Here is a 12500-nt window from a genome sequence, read left to right on the forward strand (position 1 = left end):
TTCATAAAATTAATTTCTAAAATACGGACACATGTGGCTTTTGTGTGAAATGAATTCATCAAAGTAAAACTTATCGTACGAGAGTTAGGTTAAAGAAATTAATGCTACTCGTCAATATATTGTTCAGTTTGATGTTTGGGATGTCTGCTATCTCCATTCAGCTATTCAACTAAGCAATACCCAATGAGAAATCAAACTGTAGGTTACACGTGATATATACGGCCTTTTTTACAAACTCGCAGGGGTGGGTGTGTGCGTGTGTTTATGCGTGAGCATACATCTCTTTTGTCTCCGTTTCGAACTGTCTGTCTGTTCGTCTGTGACTCTGTCTGCCTCTGTCTGTATGTCTGTCTTTCTGTCTGTCTGTCTGTCTGTCTGTTTGTCTGTCTACTGTCTCTCTTTCTGTCTCTGTCTCTGTCTCTGTCTCTGTCTCTGTCTCTCTCTCTCTCTCTCTCTCTCTCTCTCTCTAGGTAGCAGTCTCTTGAACTCTCTTCCAACATTCCTGAGGCAAACTACCAGCACTGATAGTTTTAAGAGCAGATATTTGTCTTATGTAATGAAGTCAAAGTAAATGATATTTGTCTTAAATGGTATTCATTTTTTGTATTAAACATGCCCCTCTCCTCTTTATTGGTATAATGTACACAAACCCTTTTCGGATGAAGGGACTTAAAAACCAACCACTATTTAGATGTGTGATGATCTTAGCAATGTCTTGCTTGTTTGATTGATTTTCTTTAAAATGTAATGTATGGATTAGAGCATGATGTTGAGAAAGTGCAAGCTGCACTATACCACTTAATTCACATCAATCAACTCGCAATTTACCTCAATGCAATGCATTTTGTGTACATATGTATAATGTGTTTTCACTTTAGTTATCTGTTAAAATGTAGAATTTTAGTTTTTCTATTTTCTATTTTTTATCTTGTATTTTTATTTCATTTTTGTAGTTAGTCCCTCTTTAGGGCGAGGGCTGGATGAAAAAAAGCAGACAACTGCTTCTACTACCCTCGTTTAAATAAAGAATTGTCATTGTCATTGTCATTGCCCCTTTCTCTCTCTCTCTCTCTCTCTCTCTCTCTCTCTCTCTCGGCCCATTGCCAAATTGCTAATACAGAAGAAAAATTGTAAACAGCCGAGCTCAGGGCAAAGAAATATGTTATCAATGTTCACAATGAGCTTATTGGAGTCATAATTATTTGAAAAGAAGGTTTTGATCTTAAGCCAGTTTTTTTTTCCAAAAAGAGCTCGAGGCCACTATAACAATTATAGCTTTTACAAACATGACCCCGCTTTGACCCCAAAATGTGCCGGGGGTCAACCAAACTAGGGTAACGTCTGTAGATTATCAAACCCTTCAAGTGTTCAAAATTTCAAAGCTCTATTTAAAAAAAAAACGCCTGAGATAACATACAATACAATACAATACAATAACAATTGTATTGTATTGTATGTTAAGTTATTATGAACTGAACATGACCCCATGTGACCCCAAAACTTGATGATGGTCAATCAAACTCAGGTGAAGTTGGGAGATTATCAAACCCTTAAAGTGTGCATAGAATCAAACTTTAACTTCAAAAATATATATTAAGATAACCTCAACGTTAAGTTTTTATTTAAAACGAACATGACCCCGCTGTGACCCCCAGATTTGATGAGGGTAAACAAAACTCGGGTCACTTCGTGAAATCATCAAACCCTAATAGTGTGCAAAGTTTCAGAGGTCTACCTTAAAAAAAACTTCCGAGATAACCTCAACGTTAATTGTTTGTGCCCACGGACGGCCGGCCGGTCAGCCGTTCATACCACCAGACACATATAAATCCTAATACACACCAAATACTCAGGTGAGTCCAAAAATGTAAAAAGATGACCTCACCTCCAATGTTCCACAATAAAAAAAATACCTTAAAACCACACCGGCTTCACAACATATGTATCCACACACACAGGTGTCCCAACGGACTCACAAAACACACGCTAGATAATGCACGAGAGAGCTCGATCCCAACCACAACAATTCCACCCGTTCCAGCGTAAGGTCGGCCGCACTTCTGAGCAATATTTTGCGCTACTTCTGAACATTCCCCCTTACCGCACAAACGATAGATGTAATTGAAGAGGAGGCGGTGTTCTGCATAATCCCACATCATCGGGCAAAACCGGCTATGGCTGGCTCCTCTGCTCGAACAATCATGCTTGTTTATCCAGTATATCCGGCAGCTGCTGTAACAAGCATGCTTGTTTGTCAACTTTGTGCAGATTCTCCTCGGTGTTCGAACACCCCCGTGTGCACGCATGCGCACGATAAAGATCCCAGGGTCACAGCGAAAGTCTCCGGCCTTGGAAACAAGAACACATGCATGCAAAATTATGAAGCCCCGGTGTCCGATCGGCCAACAGCCCATAAAGTAACCAGCAGCTGGCAGCCAGCTGTCTACAACTCCCCCCCCCTTCTGCATTTGTATTTATATTTTGTATACAAAGCCGGGTTTCCCCGTCCCACATGCCCCTAATGGCTTTCCCGTGAGGGCGTAAAGCTTACATTTTCTCATGCTTGTTTTTTTCTCTGCTCTAACAATCATGCTTGTATATCCTGTATCATTATCAAACCGAGTGTCTACCAGACAGGGGGGGGGGGGGGGGGACACAGTCACCCTACGTTTTTCTCGTGCATATCAAACCAAGTCAGTGACGGACGGACTTAAATCATTCACTGAAGCAAACGAACGACAGTAGAACCTTGGAACAAGCAAAGGCACAAGCCACCTGTTCGAAGAAATACAAATCACCAGTGTCTTTACCCCCCATATAAGTTCAAGAAAAGGTTTTTATAAAGACAAACAAACATGTGTCTGCATAGTTACGTTATCTTGCTGCCAAAAATACTCTAGAAAGAAACAAGAAAAAAGTTCCTCTTCTGTAATGTACCGAGTTCAATATCGGGTGCCTTCCCTTCGCAAGGAAGTCTCTCCAGCGCAGTGGTTAGTGAACTGCGATTAGAGTCGTGAGGTCGTAGTTTCGAGCCCTGTCAGCGCGCAGGGCCGGACCCAGGGGGGGGGGGGTTCCAGGGGTTCCGGAACCCCACCCCTGAAAAAAGCATGTACCTTGCTTTGATTGTTTTTTTTTTGTTTTTTTTTTTAAATAAATTTTGTGTGTGTCTCTAACAAATTTTATTCAATGTGAAATCCGATGAGAAAAAGGTACCCCCCCCCCCCCCCCCCACAATGCTGCTCTTAACCCTCAAAACAAGGCCCAGAATGCACCAGATTGCACAGATTTTAACCGTTTTTCAAAAATTTTCCGGGGGAGCATGCCCCCGGACCCCCCTAGTTCGCGCGCCTTGTGGCTTCGCCACTTCGCTGATTTGCCCCCCAAAAAAAGGAGGAACCCCCCCTTACAGCTCATTTGGTCCGGCCCTGGCGCGGTATTTTTATGTTATTTTCTGTTTTCTTTTCTCTCCTTCGTTCGCCAAACACTGAAGCAACATACATCACTAGACCCGAGGCAAGAAACAACATTAGTTAACAAAATGTAGTACATTGAAACCCCCTGTTAAGACCTACAACAATCTGAGAAGTTCAGGTCTTAAAAAGGAGGGAGTCTTAAAATGGGGTTATGTTTACAGAGGTTATGAAGAGAAAGTCTACAAAAGCAAGCCTTAAAGGGGAGAGGTCTGAAATTGGGGGTGGGGTGTCTTAAAAGGGAGGTTTGATTGCACATAACACATTAACATGGAAACAAACAATACACAACAAAAATTAATGTGTTTTAAATGTGGCAAAACATAAGTCTGCAGGGTTAGCATCGAATTACCTTTATTTTGTTGCCAAAAATACTCTAGAAAGAAACAAGAAAAAAAGTTCCTCTTCTGTAATGTACAAAATCTCGTGACACTTACAAACCGTATATCTCGTTTCGTGACTGAGTCGCTCATCAGTCGTCGTGCAATTGAAATACAAGTCTTTCAGAGTCTTTACCTGATCTAGATGGATATACTTTATTAGATGTTATTAAAATGTAAAACGAGTTGACATAATGCAAAGGTATGTTTTATAACATTTACAGCTAGGGGGTTAAGAGTAATCCAATCAAAAGAGGCCTGTGGGCAGAACCCAGAGTTTACAAAAACAAAACTATGCACATACACATTTTTTCAAAATTTCCTTCATAAAACCTCTTTGACATCATGTTTAAATTGTACCTGAACTCAACAGTAAAAACAATTATATGAACATGTACGGCTTGTAAGCGTATTAACTACTAGAGGAATACCCGGCTTCGCCGGGGTGAATCGCGAGACAGAGACAGACAGCGTGGCGGTTCACCACAATCACCTTTGAAGGCGAAGTCCTGTCAAACGGGTTTGAGAATTTTAGAGCTTATTTCTTAGCCCTATATTATCTGTTGTGGCTTCTCAAATGCCAGAACATACAGACAGACAAAAAGCGCTAGACCCCATCACAAACAGAACTCTACATTCCACAGGTTTTTGCCCACACACACACACAAACACACACACACACAGAGAAGCCGTATATATATATATATATGTATATCTATATATATATCTATAAATATATAGAGATAGGTGACAGTGTATTTTTCGCGTGGCTATAAATTGATTCGACCTTTTCACTTTGACAGTAAGAACAACTTACGGGTGCAAGGGAAGCGTTCTGGACAGCGCAGTGACATTCTAAAAATAGTAACTTAGAAACGGGAATATGGATTGAAGCCACACGAAGGCGCAAAACACTGGAGAAGATAAGGAAGAGTTACTGGGAATGGTGAATTCGCCGGGGTGAATCGCGAGACAGAGACAGACAGCGTGGCGGTTCACCACAATCACCTTTGAAGGCGAAGTCCTGTCAAACGGGTTTGAGATTTTTAGAGCTTATTTCTTAGCCCTATATTATCTGTTGTGGCTTCTCAAATGCCAGAACATACAGACAGATAAAATGATGATAAAATCGTTTATTTAACGTCACTCTGTAAAAACATTGGCGACATTTGTCTTAGATTAAGAACACACACAGGCACGCACACAAACTTTCCCTTTATGTACAGTGGTTCACCACCCTCCCGCCCCCCGCACACTCTCGCTCATCTAATTAAAAATGGTGTTAAGAGATACTTGGATATAAAATGGTATTTTTAAAAGATCTGATAAAAATATATAGTAGCTGTATGAGAAGCAATGGCGTCAGCCGCAGCAATGTCTCTTCATATCCAGGGACCAAGTGGGTGCGTGTGCATAAGTCCAGCGATAAGTTTGGGACCTTGCCACCCAAGGTCTTTATTAAAACTTAAAAGATAGCTTAATTTTTCCTTTGAGGTATTTGGCAGAATATTTCTATTTGAGTTTATAAACTGAGTCAGGGGTTGAAAGTGGCATGAGTTCAAATCACACTCCAAAGTCAAATGAGCAATGGTGAGGTCGGATTGACAGGTGCATTTAAGCTCTAGAAACTGGTAACTCCCAGCTTCTGCCCTTAGGCGGTTAATCCTTTTTATTACACGTGGGCATGCATTATAGGTGTTCATCTGTTTTGATGGGGCTTCCCGAATGAGCCAGCCAGAGCTTATAGCCTTGTGCATATATTTGTTCCTCCATTCTCTCCAGAGAAGAGAGTCTGTAAGGCTACTGATCTCAGAAGCAGACAATGGCAGGTCTACCTCGGAGGCGCCCATGCCTTGGGCAGCTTCTTTAGCGGCTTTGTCCGCTTTCTCGTTGCCAGGCACGTTCACGTGTGCTGGACACCAGACCAGGTTAATCTCGCTTCCTTTTTTTATAATTGTATTTGCCAGCTCCTTTATGGCAATGACAAGATCATGTCTTTTTGATCTTTTGTTAGATCTCAATGCTTCAATGGCTGCTTTGGAGTCAGAGAATATAGCTATCTTTTGAGGAGGAGTGTTCTTGAGATTGAGATGAACAAGCGACATGCAGATGGCAAGGAGCTCAGCTGAGAAGATCGAGTTTCTGTTGCACAGTTTAAATTTCCCAGTCATGTCATCGCTGGGGATTACAAAAGCTGCGCCAGCCTTCTTGTCATCCAACACTGACCCGTCTGTGTAAACATGAACATGGCCTTTGTATACAGTATCAATGTGCTCAAGGGCTTGTATCCTGAGTAATAACTGATCATCCTTTGTAGCTGTGCAATATTCTGTGTCAAAATTCATTTCTTTCATTGTCCATGAGGGATCACGAGATATTGGGTTTTGGGCCACATCATTTGGGTCGACACTGATTTCACTAAAGAGTGAAGCATTGAATTGAGCCAGTGAGGAGAAAGTAGTGCCAAAGTGGGCCTTTTTGTTTTGGACATGATTGTAATGCGGTTGTAGCTCCTCTTTTGTTGAGTTTTGCACTGTGTTGGCTCGAACATTGTAATCTGCGCAGCACTTACGCCGCCACATGTCAAGAGGGAGGAATCCTGCTTGGTGGTATACAATGGCCTGCTTTGAATGCCTTGGGTGTCCGAGGGCAAGCCGAAGGGCACGACATTCCGCTGACTGTAGCTTATCAAGCCATTTTCGAGCCGACGAGAAGTAGGCCTCCTGTCCATATGATAGTCTTGATCTTATAAGAGCTCTGGTGATGTTTGTTAGAATAACTGGGCACTTTGCCCATGGTTGGGCAGCCAGTATTTTAAGAAGGTTGATGGTCTTATTTGCTTTGCTTAAAAGATACTTTAAGTGAGCAGTCCATAGTCCATTTGAGGTGAAAACTACGCCCAGATATTTCACCTGCTGACTGGGTGAGACAACAGATTTATCTAGTGAGAACTGTATCTTTTCTCGATCTTCCAGTTTTCGGTTTGTAAAGACAACGAATACAGTTTTCTCGGCAGAGAGAGTGAAGCCATTCTCCCGCATATAGTTCGCAATGTTATCTATAGCTGTTTGCCACTCTTTAGAGAATTTGCGTTCTGTTTTATAGGTTTTGTTTTGATACTCTTTGCATAGAGCAATATCATCCGCATAAAGCGTCAGTTCGGCTCCATGTGTTTTAATTGTCGATATGTCATGCAGCATAATGCTAAAAAGCAGTGGTGCTATTACTGAGCCCTGTGGCACTCCCATGTCAACTTTGCGAGTGGATGATTTGGCACCTTTATAATCAGTTTGAAAGGATCTGTTCAGTAGAAAGCTTTTTATGTATTGAAACATATTACCACTGATGCCTAATTGCTTCAATTTGAACAACAATCGTTGGTGCCATACTGTATCGTAGGCTTTTTTATGTCAAAAAAGACAGCAAAGAGAGACTTCTTGCGTGAGAGAGCTTTCTTAATTTTAGAGGACAGTTTTACAATGTGATCCGAGACACCCCTGCCTCGACGGAAACCGGCTTGGCACAGGGGTATTACCTTTTTTCTTTCCATTTCATCTTCTAGTCTGGATTTTAGTATTCTTTCATAGATTTTGCTCAGATGGGAGGTCAGAGATATAGGGCGCCAGTTGGAAGGGTTAGCTCTTGGTTTTCCAGGCTTTAAAATGGGGATCACAACAGCCTCTTTCCAAGCTGTGGGAATCAGGCCAGACTTCCAGCATGTTGAATAAAAATCCAGTAAAAGATTTAATCCTTGGTTTGGTAAATGTTGTATGACCTGATAGTTTATTGGATCAGAACCACAGGCGGATCGGACTTTTGTCACCGATGCTATAGCCGTTTTCAGTTCTTGAATGGATAAGGGAGCATTTATTTTTAAGGAAGGGTTGAGTTCTGGGTCGTTTAAGTCCTGTTTATCCTCCCAGTTCTTACGGAAGAGTTCCTGCTCACATAACAGTTTATCTGTTTGGCTTGCTGCTGCAAAAATATCTGCAAACAGTTCTGCTTTTTCAGGAAGGCTTTCATATTTTTTTCCTTCGTGCATAAGAGGACGTTCAGCCTGCTTGTGTCTGCATTTAAATTTCCTTATTTTGGTCCAAATTTTTCCAGCATCTCTGTAATCGCTCACTTTGCTGGACATGTTTTCAAAATATTCTTTTTTTGCTTTGTCTATAATTTTGTCACATTGTTCTTCAGTTGATTTCATATTGTTGTGGTTTTGTGCAGACCTGAAGCGATCATACTTCTCTTTTGCAGTTCTTTTTAACCTGATGGCTGTTCTGCATTCTTCTGTCCACCATGGGCTCTGATCAGTTCTACTGGGTCCGATAAAAGGTTTTGTTTTGGGGATTGACAATTCCATTGCATTCAGCAGGTTTGATCTTAGCTGTTTATATTTGTTGTCGATACTTTCTTGGGACTCTGGATTGCCATCCAAGAGGGTATGTGCATCGGCAGACTTAGTGACAGCGTCCTTGAAAACTGCCCAGTCCGCCTTTTTATAATTGTATTTTAAGGCTTTTGGGCCTGGCTCTGTGTGTGGTGATTTCCCAATAATGGATATCATGATTGGTAAGTGGTCGCTTTTTAATTTATCTGACACAACGCACCAGTCCGTTGTTAATCCGAGAGTGGGACTAACCAAGGTTATGTCAATGGCGGAGGGGTGTTGGTTTGAGATATCGGGTATTCTGGTTGCTGATCCGTCATTTAGTAAGTACACATTTGATTGCGTTATATAGGTGGCAAGGCTCTTTCCCACGGCACATGTCTGATCGGGGAAGTTGGCATCCCACAGGGGGTTTCGGCCATTAACATCTCCTCCGATCACCCAGGTGCGTCTTCCGTCGAGCTCTGGGAGCCAGCTGAAAATCGGGCCTTTGGTAATGTTTCTGTTATATATGTTTAATAAGAAGATGGATGGGCCATCATTCAGCAGAAGTTCAACTAGGTTTGAATGTATTTTTGTGTCGGCCGGAACAGGGGTTGGGTGAACATTGTACTTCAGATTGTCTCTGACATAGGTTACTGTGTACTTGATAGTTTGTGCTCCGCTCGTATCATCAACCTGATAATCTGTGACGGGTGGGTAAAAGAAACCAGATATGAAGGGGAGTTTTCCCGCATGACAGAGTGGGGACTGTATCAATAATACATTGAACATGTTGTTTTGGTTAAGATAATTAATAAGGTACGGTAGAGCAGTGTTAAGGGAACGACAGTTCCACTGCAGTATATTTATTCTTGAATCCATTTCAATCACAGAAGACCTAAAGTCTGTTGTGACCGTTTGATCTGCCCCTCAACTCTCTATGTCATTGTGTTGTCAAGGGGTTGAGACTCTGTTACAGATCTGCCTCCCTGAATGCCGAGAAGAGCGCATTGAGTGGAAAGTATCTTATTTAAGGCTGGTGGAGTTGGATTTTCCTTTGGCTTAAATATTTCAGTATATAGCCCTGTCAGAAGTGTCAGAACATTTTCGGGGCTTTCATTCGTTTTTGCTTCAATAAGTGCAGCTAGGATGCCAGTGACGAATTTGAACACCTCACCGCAGTTCTCGGCGCTCATCATCTTCATCTTTGCATAGCTTTCTTTTAAAATATGTTGTCTGAGGCAGTCTTCGGACTGTGGCTTTGGTGTGTTTTGTGTTTCATCTTCCTCAACAATCATCAACTTTGGTTCATCCATGAACAAGTCATCATAATCGTGTGTGGGGGAAGTTTGAGATTCTGCATCAGCAACCTTTTTCTCATTGTTTGTTGTTGGCTGTTTGTTTGTCTTTGTTTTGTCTGCTGCTTTTGTGGGGGCCTTTTTTACATTGTGTGTTGATTTTAGTTTCTGGGCAACAGTAGACTCATTATTAATAGGGTTTATGTCAGTTCTTTGTCCAGGTCTCTGGAGGGCGATATTTTGCTCTGAAATGGGGTTTTCACTACGAGGGTTGCTTGGTCCGCCTTGATTTCCTGTGCGTATGCGGCTTGTTGTTGGTTCTGGCCAGATAGTGCTATAATCCTGTTTTTCAATCTCAGCCACGAAAGCTGGGGAGGTAGCCAGGTTTCTCTTTGCTTTGCTGGCACCGCGAGGAGCACTTTTCCCCCCTGCCATTTTCAGCACCCAGCACTCATCGACTTCTGAATCAGAGTCATTAGATGTATCTGGGTCTTTCTTTTGTTTTTTCATTATTTCAAACTTTGCTCTTCTTATTGCTTCTGCATATGGGATGTATTTGGCTGCTCGGATTTTGTTTGCTGTTCTTCGGAGCACTAGCTCAGGACAGCCTAAGTAAGCTGCCGAGTGGGGACCGCCACAGTTTAGGCAGTGTTTGTCATTTGGACAGTTGTCAACTGGGTGGTCTTTCTTTTGACCGCATCTTGGGCATTTGTCTTGTCTGGCTTTACATTGTTTGGAGCCATGTCCCAATCTCTGGCACTTAGTACACCTTCTGACTGGGGCCACATAGGGTTCGACAGCAAAGAAGGTTTTCACTATCTTCACTGTATCTGGTAGCGTTTTCTTTAAAAAAGTGATTTTGACAGCTTGAGTAAGTTCCCCCTTCTGGTTTTTTAACCGCTGAAGAGATTTTACTTTCTCAAGAGATTGTTGAAGTTTATCAAGGTCTTCAGAGAGTGGGATGGGTCTGATGACACCTTCCGTTGTTGCCTCTGGTATAGTGCATCTTATTTGCACTTGAGCGAGACTGGTGAGATTGGCAAGTTTATGTTGTTGTTTTTCATTGCAGCAGGCAATCAAGAATTTGCCCGAGGGCAGAGGTCGTACACCTTCTATCTGACCGACCGCGTCAACCAAAACACGACACTGGAGTGATGGCCCAAGTTTCGAGAACATAGCTGGACCTGTAGCCGCGTTGGTGAGAATGACTGGGTATTGTGCAAAGGTTGGAGGAAGACTTGGTGTCACTTTTTTTGACTTTGTGTGTCTAGGGGGCCCAGTTTTGACTGGTTGTGAGACTTTTGACTGTGGCTGAGGCAGAGCCTGTTCGGCATCACTGTTAGCAATGGGTGCTTTTTTCTTCCGCTGACGGCGGCGTTGAGTTTTAAAAATGTCATCGCCTTCTGTGCTTTGGGAAGGTGAAATGTTCCCGTCTTCTGAGGGCACTGCTGCGTTGTGGTTATTGACACTGGCGTCAGCGTCAGAGTGGTTGTTTGAGCCCTCTTTTGTCTTTTTTGAGCTTGTTGGAGAGAAGCTGTCGGAATCTCTTAACCTTTTTCGGGGTGTGCAACACAATGTGCTGTCCATAGATTCAGCAGGGGTAGAGGTAGCCAAAGGTGGTTTGTCGCTTATGACAAAGGTGGCAGTGGCCATTGTGAGGGCCTTTTGGTGTTCAAATGCAGTGAGGAGTACTCAGAGAGCAGTGTGTTTGTGTGTAGTTGTGAGCGACCTTGGTAGAGGACCCTCTAAAAGCGAAATGACTAGAAAATGAGCTTTGGTATGAGCAGGCGTCTCGCACTGTTAAAAGAAAAAAGAAGGGATGACAAAAGCGTCCCTTGACAAAGAGTGAGCTGAAGCTCACCCTCTAGTGACTTTCACTTCTCTCCCGAGAATCACGAGGACTCCTGCAGGGCGAGTGGAAAAGCCACCAAGGGCAGTTAAAAAAGCCCTCTCTGGGTCTATGCCAAGAGAGCTGTGTCGTGTGTTAAAACACACACAAAATGTGATTGTCCCCCTTTACCATCAGGAATTCGGGAAGAAATCGTATTTTGAGCACTGACTTGGCTATGTAAGCTCGAGGTACGTTAAAGCAGTCGCTATGTAATCAGCATGTCTGCTTGTGAAAGACGCACTCTACGGGCCAGCAACTGCAGTGAATTACTCGTGCTGAGTCTGAGGACAAAAATGACCCCCGGACAGACAAAAGCCGCTAGACCACATCACAAACAGAACTCTACAATACACAGGTTTTTGCCCACACACACACACAAACACACATACACACAGAGAAACCGTATATATATATATGTATATCTATATCTATAAATATATAGAGATAGGTGACAGTGTATTTTTCGCGTGGCTATAAATTGATTCGACCTTTTTACTTTGACAGTAAGAACAACTTACGGGTGCAAGGGAAGCGTTCTGGACAGCGCAGTGACATTCTAAAAATAGTAACTTACAAACGGGAATATGGATTGAAGCCACACGAAGGAAGGGAGATAAACGGAAAACACTGGAGAAGATAAGGAAGAGTTACTTGTAATGGTGAAATGAACACAAAAACCAAAATCGGTTCAGCGCTGCGCGCTGAGAGCACGTGTTGAAATATCTCATCGATGATATTGTGTCCGGGGTGTAGCTGAATACGGTGTCCAAATTTGAAAAAGATCCACCGAGAACTTTGGCGTTGTGATGTGGTGTAGCGGTATGGGGGCCCGGGTAGCTGAGGTGGAACCAAAATCGGTTCAGCGCTGCGCGCTGAGAGCACGTGTTGAAATATCTCATCGATCAGGTTGTGTCCGGGGTCTCTGTGAATAAGCCCACCAAATTTGAAGCAGATCCATCGAGAACTTTGGCCGTGCATCGCGAAGACACAGACACACAGACACACAGACACAAGTCGTATATATATATAGATGCCTGTGAATAATAGCACGCGAAGCCAGTTTAAATTGTTGCACAAGAAAATTGGTTGATT

The 12500-nt window shown here is 42.7% G+C and overlaps 1 protein-coding gene across 5 annotated transcripts in view; it reads right to left on the minus strand.

Moving 5' to 3' along the window:
* Positions 1-2358, minus strand: part of LOC138965130 (uncharacterized) — a 19732-nt gene extending 17374 nt beyond the window's left edge. For 3 of the 5 annotated variants that reach the window (XR_011455328.1, XM_070337255.1, XM_070337251.1), the window contains exon 1: positions 1886-2069. The gene's annotated coding sequence lies outside the window, so the exon portion shown is untranslated. Of the gene's footprint in view, positions 1-1842; positions 2070-2101 lie in introns of those variants that run through there. The other 2 variants (XM_070337252.1, XM_070337253.1) reach the window with 2 other exon arrangements.
* Between the last annotated feature and the right edge of the window lie 10142 nt (positions 2359-12500).

The sequence above is a fragment of the Littorina saxatilis genome, linkage group LG4 (genome assembly GCF_037325665.1).
Source record: "Littorina saxatilis isolate snail1 linkage group LG4, US_GU_Lsax_2.0, whole genome shotgun sequence".
Lineage (NCBI taxonomy): Eukaryota > Metazoa > Mollusca > Gastropoda > Littorinimorpha > Littorinidae > Littorina > Littorina saxatilis.